The sequence below is a fragment of the Schistocerca cancellata genome, chromosome 5, assembly GCF_023864275.1.
Source record: "Schistocerca cancellata isolate TAMUIC-IGC-003103 chromosome 5, iqSchCanc2.1, whole genome shotgun sequence".
Classification (NCBI taxonomy): domain Eukaryota; kingdom Metazoa; phylum Arthropoda; class Insecta; order Orthoptera; family Acrididae; genus Schistocerca; species Schistocerca cancellata.
Genome location: NC_064630.1, coordinates 636,077,180 through 636,091,544, shown reverse-complemented (window position 1 = coordinate 636,091,544; position 14,365 = coordinate 636,077,180).

The window sequence follows — 14,365 nt, the reverse complement described above, 5'->3', positions numbered from 1 at the left end:
AAATATATATAAAAAAAGAGGTCCTTGGTTCAAGTCTTCCCTCGAGTGAAAAGTTTAATTTTTTTATTTTCAGACAATTATATCTCTCCGTCCGTCCGTCCGATGCGATAACTTTTTTGGGAGTGATTATCACATCCTCAAGAAAACCTAAATCGGGCAAGGTAGAAGAATCTTTTTACCCATTCGCCAAGTGTACAATTTGGGTGGGTCGACAACATATTCCTGTCATGTGACGCACATGCCGTCACCAGTGTCGTATAGAATATATCAGACGTGTTTTCCTGTGGAGGAATCGACCTTACGATCAAATGTTTTCGGTTCCCATTGGAGAGGCACGTTCTACTAATCGCAGGGTTTTGCGATGCGGTCGCAAAACACAAACACTAAACTTATTACAGTGAAGAAATAAATCTTTTCACTCGAGGGAAGATCTGAACCAAGGACCTTTCCTTCCACAGCTGCTCATTCTAACCACGGGACCACGGCACTCCTGAGTTCGCACTATCCTTGATGTTGCCCATCTTGCGCATGGACTACTCAGTTTGTATATTTTGCTTATTTTTTTCATAGTTCCACACAACTTTTCCCTGTTTTCTCGATTGATCTGTGTTCAGTTTTTCAAGGCCTATCCACTATGCCAACTGACAACTAAATTGAGGGGGGGGGGTGCGATGTGGAGGTTCCCTTGTAAATATGTTATCACCAAACGCAAAAAAGCCAGGAAGCAAACTTTGTACTGGTGAAATAAATTATAAAGAAACATCGACAAATCTTCATAGCAATCATAAATTTAAGAGAATCTTTTATCGCTGTGAAGTGTACAAAATATTATTTGAAAAATTGCTAAACTGAAAGCAATAGAAATATCTTAGATAAGTTGAACAGCTACTTCTTATGTACTGAAAGTAGGGGAGGCACAGGAGTGGGAAAAGTGTGTACCTAATTGTATCTAAGAAGGAAGATTGCTTGTTTAGTCAATACAAGGCATAATCTTATATTGTTTACTTATGCTTGAGAGAGCTATTTTCAACAGAAGAGCTCTATTGGTGCCTGTTTTTGTGATGATAGAAGCAATTTTCTGAATGTGTACCTTCAGGGGACAGAACTGTGTGGAGATGATGTTGGAAAAAGTCGGATACCTAACGCCAACAAAAAGTTTCAAATTCGCCAGAGGCTACTATGGCATCCAGAAATAATATTAATTTGGCTTTGAAAGGATGAGTAGACATAGAAAACTGTTAGGGAAATTAAAGTATAAAATGCACTACACATATTGTCGGGAACCATCGGTGTCATTAGAATGTGGTGATAACAAGTATAATTCAAAGAATGAGTATATATATGACGGCATCAAACCACATTTAGTTGATAATCCGCCTATTTGATCTGTTTTCATGTTGTTATTAGAATGCTTCTTCACATTTTTCCTGTCTTCTGTCGTGCATCTTCATCGGGTTGGCATTTTAATAATTTGATCTGGCGATGTCAGCAGTAGCCGAATGCCCTTCCTGTCGCGAGAAAGGTGTAAGAGTTTAATTAAGATAACGTCAGGTATATATTTCCTTTCACGTGACAGGTACGCGATGATTCTACTGCAATATCAGATTTAAAGGCTAACCTGTTTGAACTAAATTGTGAAAACTCATGTATGAACATGAACTGAAGTTTTCATATAGTAACGTTGCACTTCGATGGTGCTGTACAAAAAAGAAGAAGAATTACAAAAAAAATAATGTTTCCTTCCTGATAAATTTCTCATCACTATTTTTTCGATTTTGGAGGAAATTTTGTTTGCTTCGATTAATTTCAAAACTGATCGAAGATGAATGTGAGTAATGCTGGTTCAGGCAGGGGACGTATACCTTCACGATCGTAAGCAACTGCTCACACCCATTAGTAGTTTCCAATATGTAAATTCCAGTCACATGAACTGACTATGTTAAATAATAGCTCGTAAAAAGGATGCGTACAGCACTTCGGTAGAAATGTGACTTTTACACTTTTATGAAAATGTTTTGCACATTCTTTTGACGAGTTACTATGCGAAATATCGAAATAGACCAATGATGACATTCTAAGATGTCGAAGACAGCAGTAATACAATTTTTCTGACCTGCAGCTGGAAAGATACAGGATAGGTATTTCGGAAAGCAGTTGTATTTTGCAGCTGATGCAGTATTGTTGGCGGCACTAACTACGAGTCGGTTTCTGTGTATTACAAATTGCATTGCGACACTATTAAGTAGTTATTTTTCTGTTTTCTGGTTGAGAGTAGTTGGTGTAAGATCGTTACTGGGGAACACTTGTGGAGCACCCGTAGTATAGGAGTACCGTCTTTGACTAGTGACAAAACATTCTAGGTCCCTGGTGTGAAACTCAACCACTACTTAAATACTGAATAAAAATAATCATAAACGGAGGCCGGTGACTTGCACCATAATAAGTCACCCTCAATTTGCGAATGGCCTTGTCAAAGAGGGCGTTGGAGCGGAAAGTGTTTTAGGGCACTCTCCTGGAGTTCGGGTGGGAAAATGCCCCTAAAGGCAGAAGAACCAGTAATAAGCAATAGCATGAGGACGCAGAAGGCACTGGAAACCAATGTAATGTCTAGCCAAAGGACATGCGACCTGTAACTGAAAAACTGTCGTGACGATCTCTCCATTGACAAAATATTCCGGACTAGTCCCCCAATCGGATCTCCTGGACAGGACTGCCAATGGGGAGGTGGACATGAGGAAAAGACTAAGTAAACCAAGGAAAGGATAGCGATCTACGAGTCGGGGCGCGGAATATCAGCAATTCGAATGTGGTAGGGAAGCTAGAAAATCTGAAAGGAGAAATGTAAGACTGCATGTAGATATCGTGGATATCAGTGAAATTAAATGGAAAGAAGACAATGATTTCAGGTCTGACGAGTATAAAGTAATATCAACATCAGCAGAAAATGGAATAACTGGAAAAGGATTCGTTATGGACAGGAAGGTGGCGCATAGGATGAGCTGCTGTAAACAGTCATGTTGACAGGGTTGTTCCCACCTAACTCTACAGAAAACCAACAACGACAAAAGCAATTCAGGTTCACATGCCCATATCGCAAGCAGAAAATGAAGAGATAGTGAAAATACACACGGATATTCAAAGAGTAATGCAGTACATAAAGGGAAAGGAAAATGTACAGATAGATCTTCTTGTGGGGTAGCCGAAACTATACAAGTCCATTGTGAAAGAAGAACAAACCGCAGGTTTGCTACTTAATCCACAATCTTTTATTGTGTATAAGACCGGTTTCGGAACACTTAATGTTCCACTCTCTGGTGTAAAAAATAAAACCACTTAATGATCTGAGGTCATCCTCACCCCATTGTAGTCATGGATCAATGACAACATTGCTGTGAGGATGAATATTTTCTGTAGTGTAGAATGTATGAGACTGGAGATAAACCATCATACTTTCGGAGAACATCATCCTCACAATTCTGAAGATTGCAAGAGCTGGTAAGTGAGACAATTATCGAACAATCAGCTTACCAGGCCATGTTTCCAAATTTCTGACAAGAATAATATACAGAAGAATGGAAAGAAATGAAAATCTGTTAGATGACGATCAGTTTGGCTGCAGGAAAGACATTTCTGACTCTCCAGTTGATAAAGGAAGGAAGACTGAAAACCTGGAGAAAGCTTTACACAATGTCAAATGATCCAAGAGGTTCGAAGTTATAGGGACAGACGGGTAATGTTCAGTATATACAAGAACGAGGAGGAAACAACAAGACTGGAAGAGAGAAAGAAGAGGAAGCAATAAGACCAAGAATGAAGTGCTCGGATGACTAATCATTGAAGAAGCAATGACGGAAATGAAATAAAGGACCAAAGTTGGGGTGAAAACTTAAGCCAAAGGCTACCATTGGTAACATTCACGACTTTACTATCCTCAGTCAAGGTGAAGAAGAATTACAGCATCTGTTAAGCGACATGAATAGTCTAATGAGTACAGAATACCGATTAAGAGTAAATCTAAGTAAGACTAAAGCAAGCAGATGTAGAAGAAAAAAGAACAAGGGGAAAATTGACAGAAAAATTGGGGATTACGAAGGAGGCGAATTAAGAAATTCTGCAGCATAGGCACCAAAATAACCTATGATGGACGGAGTGACGATAATATAAAATTGAGACTAACACTGACAAAAAGGACGTTCCTGGCTAAGACAAGTGTACAGGTATTTAACATAGGTCTTAATTTGAGGAATATTTCTGAGAATTTACGTTTAGAACAAAGTATTGTACGGTAGTGACACATGGGCTGTGAATAATCCGGAGCAAAAGTGGATAAAAGCGTTTGAGATGTGGTGCTATAGACAAATGTTGAAAATCGGATAGACTGATAAGGTGAGGTTTAAGGCCGTTCTGCACAGAACAAGTGGGATAAGGAATATATGGGAAACACTTAAGAAGGGACAGGATGGTAGGACATCTCTTCAGACATACTGGGAGTAACTTGCATGGTTCCAGATGGAGCTGTAAAGGGTAAAAACTGTTGAGGAAGACAGACATTGAAATACATCCAGCAAATAATGTAGGACGAGGGTTGCAAGTGCTACACTGAGATGAAAAGTTTGGTACAGGAGATGAATTCCTGGCGGGTTGCATCAAACCAGTCAGGAGAATGATGACTAAAAATAAAATTTCACAACTCTTTGGCAAGCAATTGCTTCCTTATTCGATCATCTTCTTGACGTGCAATCATGACAGTTTTGTCTTCCGATGTTTCGGCAGATCACATTGAAGTCATATTCTGGATAACTAACAGGCAAAATTTAAAGCACTTGGCGTAATACCGTGAATTAAAAGAGCGTGTTTCAGAAATAGCACTGTGTTAACAAGGGTGGCAGTCATAGGCAATACCTTATAGTTTCATAGTTAAAACAGGCAGGAACAGAATCGGCAAATCTGCAGTATTTACGAATTATGTGGTTTATTATAGAAATGGATGGCATATGTTGGATTGCCAAGCAGTGAAGTCTCAGCACAAATCTGGAACTGCTAACCAGAAATGAGTAGTTTACATTCTTTGTCAAACTGAAAAACATTCTTTCAGTTGGGCAGATTATCTAATAACTGTATTTCCTAAGCTTCCTTGAGAACTGAATCCCAAACTGCATCTCATCGATACTCTTCAAACCACTGTCAGGTGGTGGCAGAGGCTACTTACTATAGTATAATTTATTAGGGCTTCTTCACGTTCCACTCATGTATGAAATGCGGGAAGAATGACTGTTAAAATGCCTTATTAGACAATGTAATTAATTTGCTCTTGGGTGTCCCTACTAAAGATATACGTAAGGCTTTTAATTCAAAGCTAAATCATGAAACATCGCTTGTAGACTTCCTAGAGATAGTTGGCGTCTATCTTTACGTGTCTTCCAGATCAGTTGATTGAGCATCTCTGTGACACTCTCCTATGGATGAAACAAACCTGTTACTAATAGTGTTGTCCTTCTCTGTATACGTTAAGCATGCCCTGTTAGACCCATCTTATATGTGTCCCATCCACCTGAGCAATATTCCCTCAGGTTGAACGGCTAATTTATAGGCTGATAGCATTTCCCTATCGTTGGGGAAGCGGTTTAAGTGCCTAATTTGTTGCCGGTGGCTTATATATATTTCAAATTGTCAATATGTCCGCCTGCCGGCATAGATCGTACGTCATCATTGTCACTACAAGTAAGGAACATGTTAGTAAAGAGTCTTTTGCAGTTTTATTTCATATCTATTTGAATTTCAGCATTTATATGCCTGTGTTGTCCCTTAAACTCAACCTAACAGCAACAATTCAGTCTGACAATGACTGACCGTGGGTTCCACAGCGGTTATATCGGTAGTCATATAACACGTTACCAAATGTCACTACTGAGAGTTTGTTCATGTTCCACTAGACACGTCAAAATTTGTGTTTATTCGGACAACAGAACTCATCACACATACTGTAACAGAACTTCTAAAGCGAAACTGTTAGCAAGCTCCATTTAAGCCATTTGGGTGCCTGTGAATCCAGAGCGTCACTAGATTGATTGTCGCGGTACTCTGTGGCATAAGAAAAATTTTTATGTTTTATACTCAAGAGGTATAGCCTTTGGATATGAGACAGAGTCCTACGTTTTATTTTAATGTGTCATCCGTCCCAGTTCCTGTCTATGCCCTTCCAAGAGTGTGTGACTGCATGAAGTTTGAATGTGATGGGATATAGAAAGGTGAGGGAGTAACGAAAGATAGAATATGGTGGGATTTGTCAAAGTCTAACCTGCGAGAAAGCTAAGCAGAGAGATTAACTGTAGGTTTCGACACACATCGACAGAGTCCAGAATAGAGAGCGTCAGGTGGCTGCAGGCAATAGGAGAGGTTCCCGTTCGGGCAGTTGGAACAAGGAGACGTTGTCCCGGAAGTCCGTATGCTGGAGCACTGTTAGACGAGTTGACACGAGGTTTGGACGCTGCTGCGGAGCTCTTGCTGTTATGGTGAATAAAAGACATCAAAATGAGTTATATCAACATGGATAACGCCCGTAATGTGTCGTTAAGAGTCACTTTAGTCAGGGAAGTGTTGGTTTAATTATTATAATTGTTCTTAATTTGTGGTCGTGACCTTTGAGTGTGAGTGTTGGCCATCGGCTATGAACTCCCTTTGGAGAATAGTTATGAGTAAAATATTTTCATTTGAAAGATTGTATCGAACTGTTGCTTGATTAGAAACGTTTTGTGGGATAATGTTCAGTTTTATATCAGTTTTTTTGTAATGCGGTCATGAGCACATGTTTGCACCAATGCTGTGAGTTCATATGAACAACTAGAAATTCAAGGTTTTCAGGTGGTTAATCATCTTAAATGCTTGCGAAAGAGAATAGTATTCGCACTCAGTTATTTACATAAATTCTGGGCAGTTTCTTCGTGACTTGTACTGGAAATGCAGTGCTCACCACGTGAATGCGTGTAATCTGCTCTGAGCCACTTGAAGTGTTAGAGAGCGTTAAGGGTATTAATGTTTTCCATAAGCGATTTTCCGAAATTTGATACCCCTCCTGTGAGAATATTCGTTCGAATTTAACTTGTTTCTCTGTAAGTGAGGTTTATTCATGTGTGTATGGTAGCAGCAATTCATATCTAGCATAAATTGAGAATGATTCAGAAGCTGTTTAATTTATGCAGTACGTTATAACGATTGTGATAGCCATCTGTCATGTGTTACGTAATAATTTAGAAATTTTCGTTAAGTTTCTCTTGTCAGAGCTAAAGGACTACGTGTGCTACGGCCACTGTGTTTTCGGTACTCCCAGTCCTTCCAAACCACCTGCCTGAATCTATTAACGTTGAATAATAGCCTGTGGAAACCTAATTCTTAAGCTTATATCGAATTTTAATCACAGCAGACTTTACTTGTTGAGTCAGTCCACACCAACTAGCTTTGCTAAACGACAGCACATACAGTAGCTATTCTGATAGTGTATAGCATAATTTGCGTGTCCGTCAAAGTGCAGCTACACAAAGCCCCTCAGGAACTTCAGATTTGATTTGCTTTCCAACATTGCAAGCTGGCGTAATTAGTCGGAATACCTACCACGCTCAGCTTCTCTCCCCCTCGCCATACCTCTTTACTATAATGTTTACCTGTCATTGTGTGAATGTGATGCTGCATGCTGCTACGTGAAACGTCACTGAATTTAACCCGTGCCCCTACCCTATAGTGTGATTGAAGTTCCTTTTGTACGTAGGAGACAAAATAACGTAAAATCCATAACCGTTTTCATTAATCTAAACGTGATTACCAAACCTAGGGTCAATGTTACATAGGTAACCTCATGTTGAAGGCAATGTTCTAGACCAATAAGTGGAGATAACTATAAAGAACCACATTTTGTGACAAAATAACCGGAACATAGCTCCTTCTCCTTACTAAATCCGGATTGTAATGAACGTCATCGCAAAGAATGAATTGAAATATGAAAAAAGTGACTGCGGGAAGAATGATTAAATCATTAACCGAACAACGTCAAAAAATACTTCCACAGTGGTCATGATAAAGCAAATGATTACCGCCTCTGTACTGAATGTGTTGGTTCGAGCTTTAGCTAGCGCTATGGATTGCATTGTTAAATTAATTAAATTTCAGGTCCAATATGGAACGAGTAACTATAATTAAAATCCGCTGTTGTTGTTAATTGTAATCGCAGTGTCATGATAACAAGCATGGTTAAGACATGCGCAAAAATTACCGGAGAGTAGACACGTGTATACGCCGAGGTTACGTAGATTTGAATATCTACATCTACATCTGCATGGATCATCTGCAAAATACACGTAAGTGCCTGGTAGAGGGTTCATGGAACCACCTTCACAATAGTTCTCTATTATTCCACTCTCGAACAGAGCGCGGAAAAAATGAACACCTGTATCTTTCCGTGCGAGCTTTGATTTTGTTTATTTTATTGTTATGATCGTTTATCCTTATGTAGGTCGGCGTCAACAAAATATTTTCACATTCGGGGGAGAAAGTTGATGGCTGAAATTGTGTGAAAAGATCTTGCAGTAGTTGTTTTAATGATGTCCACCTCAAATCATGTACCATGTCTGTTACACTCTGTCCCCTGTTTCTCAATAGTACAAAACGTGCTGCCTTTCTTTGAACATTCTCGGTGTAGTCCGTTAACCCGATCTGATAAGGATCCCACATCGAGCAGCTCCCAAAGGGGATGGACAAGCGTAGTGTAGATATGTATTCTGCCAATAAAACGTAGTCTTTGGTCCGCCATCTCCAGAACATTTTCTATGCGTTTTTTCCAGTTTAAATTGTTCGTAATTGTAATTTATAGGTATTTAGTTGGACTTTCGATTTCCCGGGTAACGGAAGTTCAAAAGGATTCCTTTCAGCAGTCATGTGGATGACCTCACACTTTTCATTATTTTTGATTAATTCCCTTTATCTCACTATACACATGTCTTTTCTAAATCATTTTGCAATTTGTTTTGATCTTCTGATGGCTTTACTAGACGATTAACGACAGCGTCATCTGCAAATTACGTAAGATGGCTGCTCAGATTGTCTGCTAAATTGAATATACAGATAAGGAGCAGCAGAGGGGCTATAACACTACCTCGGAGAACGACAAAATCTCTTCTGTAGAATAAAACAGCACATAATATGAGAGTATTTTGGATTCATGTCTCATAATTTTGGATTCATGTCTCATCATTTCGTTCAAGTTCGCACACATATTAGCAATCCTCAAATCTGGAAAGCCAGTACATAACCATTAAGTTACCGGTCAATTGCACTGCTGAGCGTGTGCTTCAAACTACTGGAACGACTCATCCATAACAGAATACAGGGAATAATAAACAACATAACCCCAACACATCAGGCTGGGTTCAGAAGCAAGCGGGGCTGCTGTGAGCGGGTGCTAGTATTGACATCCTACACTGAGGCTGGATTCCAAAAGCAACTAAAGACATCAGTGGCCTTTGTTGATCTGTCAGCAGCATATGACACTGTGTGGCTAGAAGAACTCCTGCTGAAGTTAAAAAAGCATGTCCCAAGTAAGAAACTGAAAACACTCGTGGGAAATATGTTAACCAACCGTTACTTCAAGGTTAGGGTTGGATAACAACAGAGCAAGTCATTACCTTGAAAAATGGGCTCCCCCAAGGGTCTGTTCTAGCACCCCTACTTTCCAATCTGTACACCAGCGGTATGCCAAACACTCTAGCGAAAAGATTTGCTAGGCTGATGACCTTGCCATAGCCATACAAACCAGCACACTTGAGGAAGGAGAAGCTATGTTATCTAGAGACTTAGAAACTGTCAACACATACTACAAAGCATGGAGACTCCAGCCAAATGCAGCTAAGACAGAAGTCTGCGCATTCCATCTAAACAACAGAATTGCAAAACAGCAGCTGAATGTCAGCTTCTGCCAACGAAAGCTTAGATATAATTTCCAGCTTAAATACCTTGGTGTTACACTAGATCAGTCTCTGACGTATGAAAAACATTTGGAAAAAACAACCAAAAAACTAAAGACCCAAAACAACATAAAGAAACATGGGGTGCCGACGCATCGACTCTACGTACTGCAGTACTTACGCTGGTGTACCCAGTTGCCTCACGCTGTGCTCCAGTGTGGCAAAATAGTACCCATATGAGGAAGCTGGACGTATACCTTAACGAGTCAATGAGCATTATTACGGGCACATCCTGGCTGCACACCATCAGCAACATGCCACCACCTGAATTACGGCGCCAAAAAGCAATCAATGGAGAATGGAGGAAACTACACCACCCCGACTACCCACAAAACTCCAAATTCATACAGGCTTAAGCAACCCTCCCACAGACACCACCAACAACCAAACCTCCCACGTTCCATTTCCAATGAGCGTCCAGCTACGCACCGAAATTATGCAGTATCAGAGATTAAAACCATTAGCATTAGTTTATACATAGATCAGAACCATCGACGGATTTCAGCTTTATAAAATTCTTCAAAAACTCTTTGTGGTATCCTTTTAACAGTCGTCTATCATCTCCTACCAACCGTTGCTGGTCGTCGCACTTGTGATGCTAACAGCTTGCTCCAACTTACCCTCCTCCCGTCCTTCTCTCCTCCCGCCACTGTCTCCCGATGACGCTCGTGTCATGACAGCCAGCACACTGTGAAAATGTGCCAGTCTCCTCTGACAGAAGCAAGATGAACCAACGAATGTCACATAATCCTCCCCCCAAACTGCTTCAGGAAAGCAGAGGTCGAGTCCCACACCTTCAAAGAACAATGCCTCAGTCATAAGGTACAGATCAGCTCTAAAGATTTTCTTTCTTCTTGGGTAAACAATAAGAAGGTGACAAGTGTTAAAATTCCGATGACTTCCCTAGGTCCAGTGTATACTTGTGACAATTTACTCACAACTGCCTTACTACTGTAGTGTTGCGGATTAGTAAAGAGTTGTAAACGTGGAATATTGTCAAAGTTTCGTTGCCTATGCCGAAAGCCAGAGGCAGTAGGTTAGCCAAGAGGTAAGAGGATTGCACATGTATCAGAATGTGTCATCACGCAGGGGCAATGGCCTGGTTACACACAAGAGGCAAGAGAGAATTGCTTAGCACGTGGGTTTGTGTTAGGCAGAGACTTTCGTAGAGTGCAAGACAGAGGTATAGCGTCAGCTGTACTGCATTTCACAACTACACGTAAGTCTGCCGTAACAACATGTAGCTCTGTCACAAGAACACCTAAGGGGTGAGTATGACAGATAAATCAGTAGTATAAGTGGAACGAATGCGTTCATTACAAACGAGCATGACGTCAGGACATTGCTCGTACTTCATTAAATACGCCAGCTTTGATAGCAACAAGGCACTCGCTGTTAGACTTGCAGTTAGATGTGTACTGGGACGCTGCGTAGCGCTCAGCTCGGTGATCGACATGTTAATCTTTATGAAGGAGATGTTGCAGTAAGGGCAGCCCATCCAGCAGCAGACGTGAGGGGACAGTACCAGCACTGGTCCTCTCTGCTGCCGCTGTCAATCATCAACCCAGCATTAGCAGACATGGCGGCAGACTCGCTCGCCGCCAATGCTCACCACGTCAGTGAGCCGTGGTCGAGATCGTGCGAGGCCTACGCCCTGTGCATCCGCCGTCACCACCAGGTGAGCTGACAACGCTGGGGGACTGCAGCCCGTTCCGCCCGTCCACCACGGACGAGCCACCAGACGGGGTGGGATAGAGTACACTCCGCACTACGAGAACGCTTCTCGTGCCGACAGCGTCAGGACTCCAACCCAGAGCCTCCTACACGCAGCGGCCTGCTGTCTGCTGCCGAGCCGACCGGCCAGCCGGGCGCCGTAAGCCACGCGCGGCCGAAGTAAGGGCGTTCCGCCGCTACGTCACAGCACGTGGCAGTGTGCTAACAAGACTGGTGCGGCCCCGAGCTGGTGTCATCGCTACGAGTCAGCGAGAACTCAGGGAAGGCCTTTGATATCACCAAGCTCAAGCAGCCTGTGTTACGCAGGCCACATTGTACTCGGCAGGAATAAAGGTGTTATGAATTAATAATATTTCTTTGGCGTTTCTGACGCGTCCACAGTCATTTCCTAGCATCCTAACAACTGGAGAGGTCGCTTCTCGGCCTCCAGTCCACCGTAGGCGACCGGGACCACCGGGGTGCCTCACAGATGTCCAGATTTGACACTATCACGCCTTCACCGACGCGGTAGGGGTTTGGCTGCCAGTGCCGATCATATCTCTGCTTGTACATGTGACAGGCTTTTATGATGTTATTGTTGGCTCACCCCCACTGTATAATCGGTTCATGAGGAGATATCTGCTCTGGTAACAGATTGTCGATAGATTACAAGTACCTCAGTACACCTGTAATCTTAAACCTCTGGAACAATTCGGCGAGCGTGACTTGGTGACTCTCATGTTTTGATGAATTAATGACGAACTTAGCCAGGAGATAAGATTGGAAACATGTTGCACCAAGTAGAGGTACATTTTACGAAACTTAATCATACTGTATTTTCCTCTGCAGCCTACCAGTTCAACTTCATTATCTCGGATTCGAATTCTGTGTAGGTTGGTACAGTGTCTGATGATGGGTAAAACTTTCGTGATAATCTTTCCACTCATATAACCACTCAAAAACATTGTCTTTTTTCACACTGACTAGGAGTTAGGCAGATTGTCCTTAGTCCCATCCAAGCTGTAATATGCAGGTCTCATCCTGATGTGTAAGTGAGAAATTTCGTCAGTGAATAAAAAAAGGTGTTTATCATCCGTTTTTAGATACAGACCTCAATGATGGACACATTCCCCTCCCAATGACACTGTTTTGCGTCACTGATTGGTGGCCAGTAGACATTTCACCATGAAACTTTCTGCTCCTCTTAGTTGATTAAACTCAAATCGTACTGATCCAAGAGGATTGTTTGCAATGGTCATTGGTTTCACAAAATCATCCTTCTATTTGGCCAGTGCACACAAACGAAATCCTGGCACAGTGAAGTTAACCAGTTAGGTATACAACAGATTATACCTATTTTTTGATGTGTCGCCTAATGAGGAAAAGTTGTTGAATTGAATTTCACTAAAATGTGTGTGTAATGGAGGTTTGTTTGCTCTGTTGGTCTCTGAAATTACAACAAACTGACAGAAAGCAAAGTCATATAAATATTCACTTCAATTGATTAATAACCACGCTACCACCGTGGGAGGTACCAAGATTTATCAGGGAGGCTGCATGGAGAACAAAGTACCATGATCCTAACCAGTGCTGCTCACATATTCAAAATTATCATTTGCAGTAATTAAAATGAGCAACACAAGTTGCCTATTAGAAAGACACAAGTACGTGAGCTGCTCAAAAGATGGACCTTGCTGCCACAAATCGCAGACTTACGTTTCCTCTGGAGCAGCAAAACGTGGTGAACACAATCAGACAGCCGCTAGAATTCGATCCGATAAAATCATCTCTCCAGACTGTGGCCGAGCGCCAGCTGATTGCAATCTCCTTCTGACTCCCCACCTCAAAAACCCTATTTGTAGGGGACAATTCTATGCTTCTGCCAATGTGACGGGTGAGAACTGTGGTAAAATTAATGAAAAATCAGGTGAAAGTACATATAATCTCTATCTTTTTGTGCAGCAGACGGGCATATCGAAACACAAAGTTGCTACTGGGCCGAAGCAGAGTCTTCGTCAGCCTTCCACAACAAGAACACTGTCTACAGCGACATACTACTATTGGCTGAACCAATTTTTAGAACGAACGCAACTCTCCTCCGCTGATCGGATGGTACTGCGACGCCTGACACTTTGAAGTACGTGCAGAATGGCAAATATGTCGGGCTGAATTATTCACGAGGGGCTGTGAGCAGGCTGCAATATTCGCTGACCACCGGGGCTTTAGGCACCTGCCTGGCATTCAGAAGTTGCGGAGAGGTTCCCTACGACTTCCGAGAAACTGCGCGTACGGCCATAGCAGCACCTCTTCATCGATTGCCTTCTGCCGACAAATGATGCTGCAGAAACGTTTCTAGCGACCTCTCTACCCTAATGTGCGAGGGCCAGTCTGCCCTTCCAAGCCTATCCGTCCAGTATACTCAATGAACTAACAGCGAAATAGATAATTAAATGAATGAATTAATTAATTAATTAATATGCGACAGTAACGTCATATTGTGTGAATAAAGTCATAAACTGTTAAATATTTCCTGTTAAGAACATGTTTCGTTGCAAATGCTTCTGAACGTTCAGCGTGATGTAGTCTGTCTTTTCTAGTCAGTCTTTCTCACATACACCTAAGTAAACTAGGAAACTACCTAA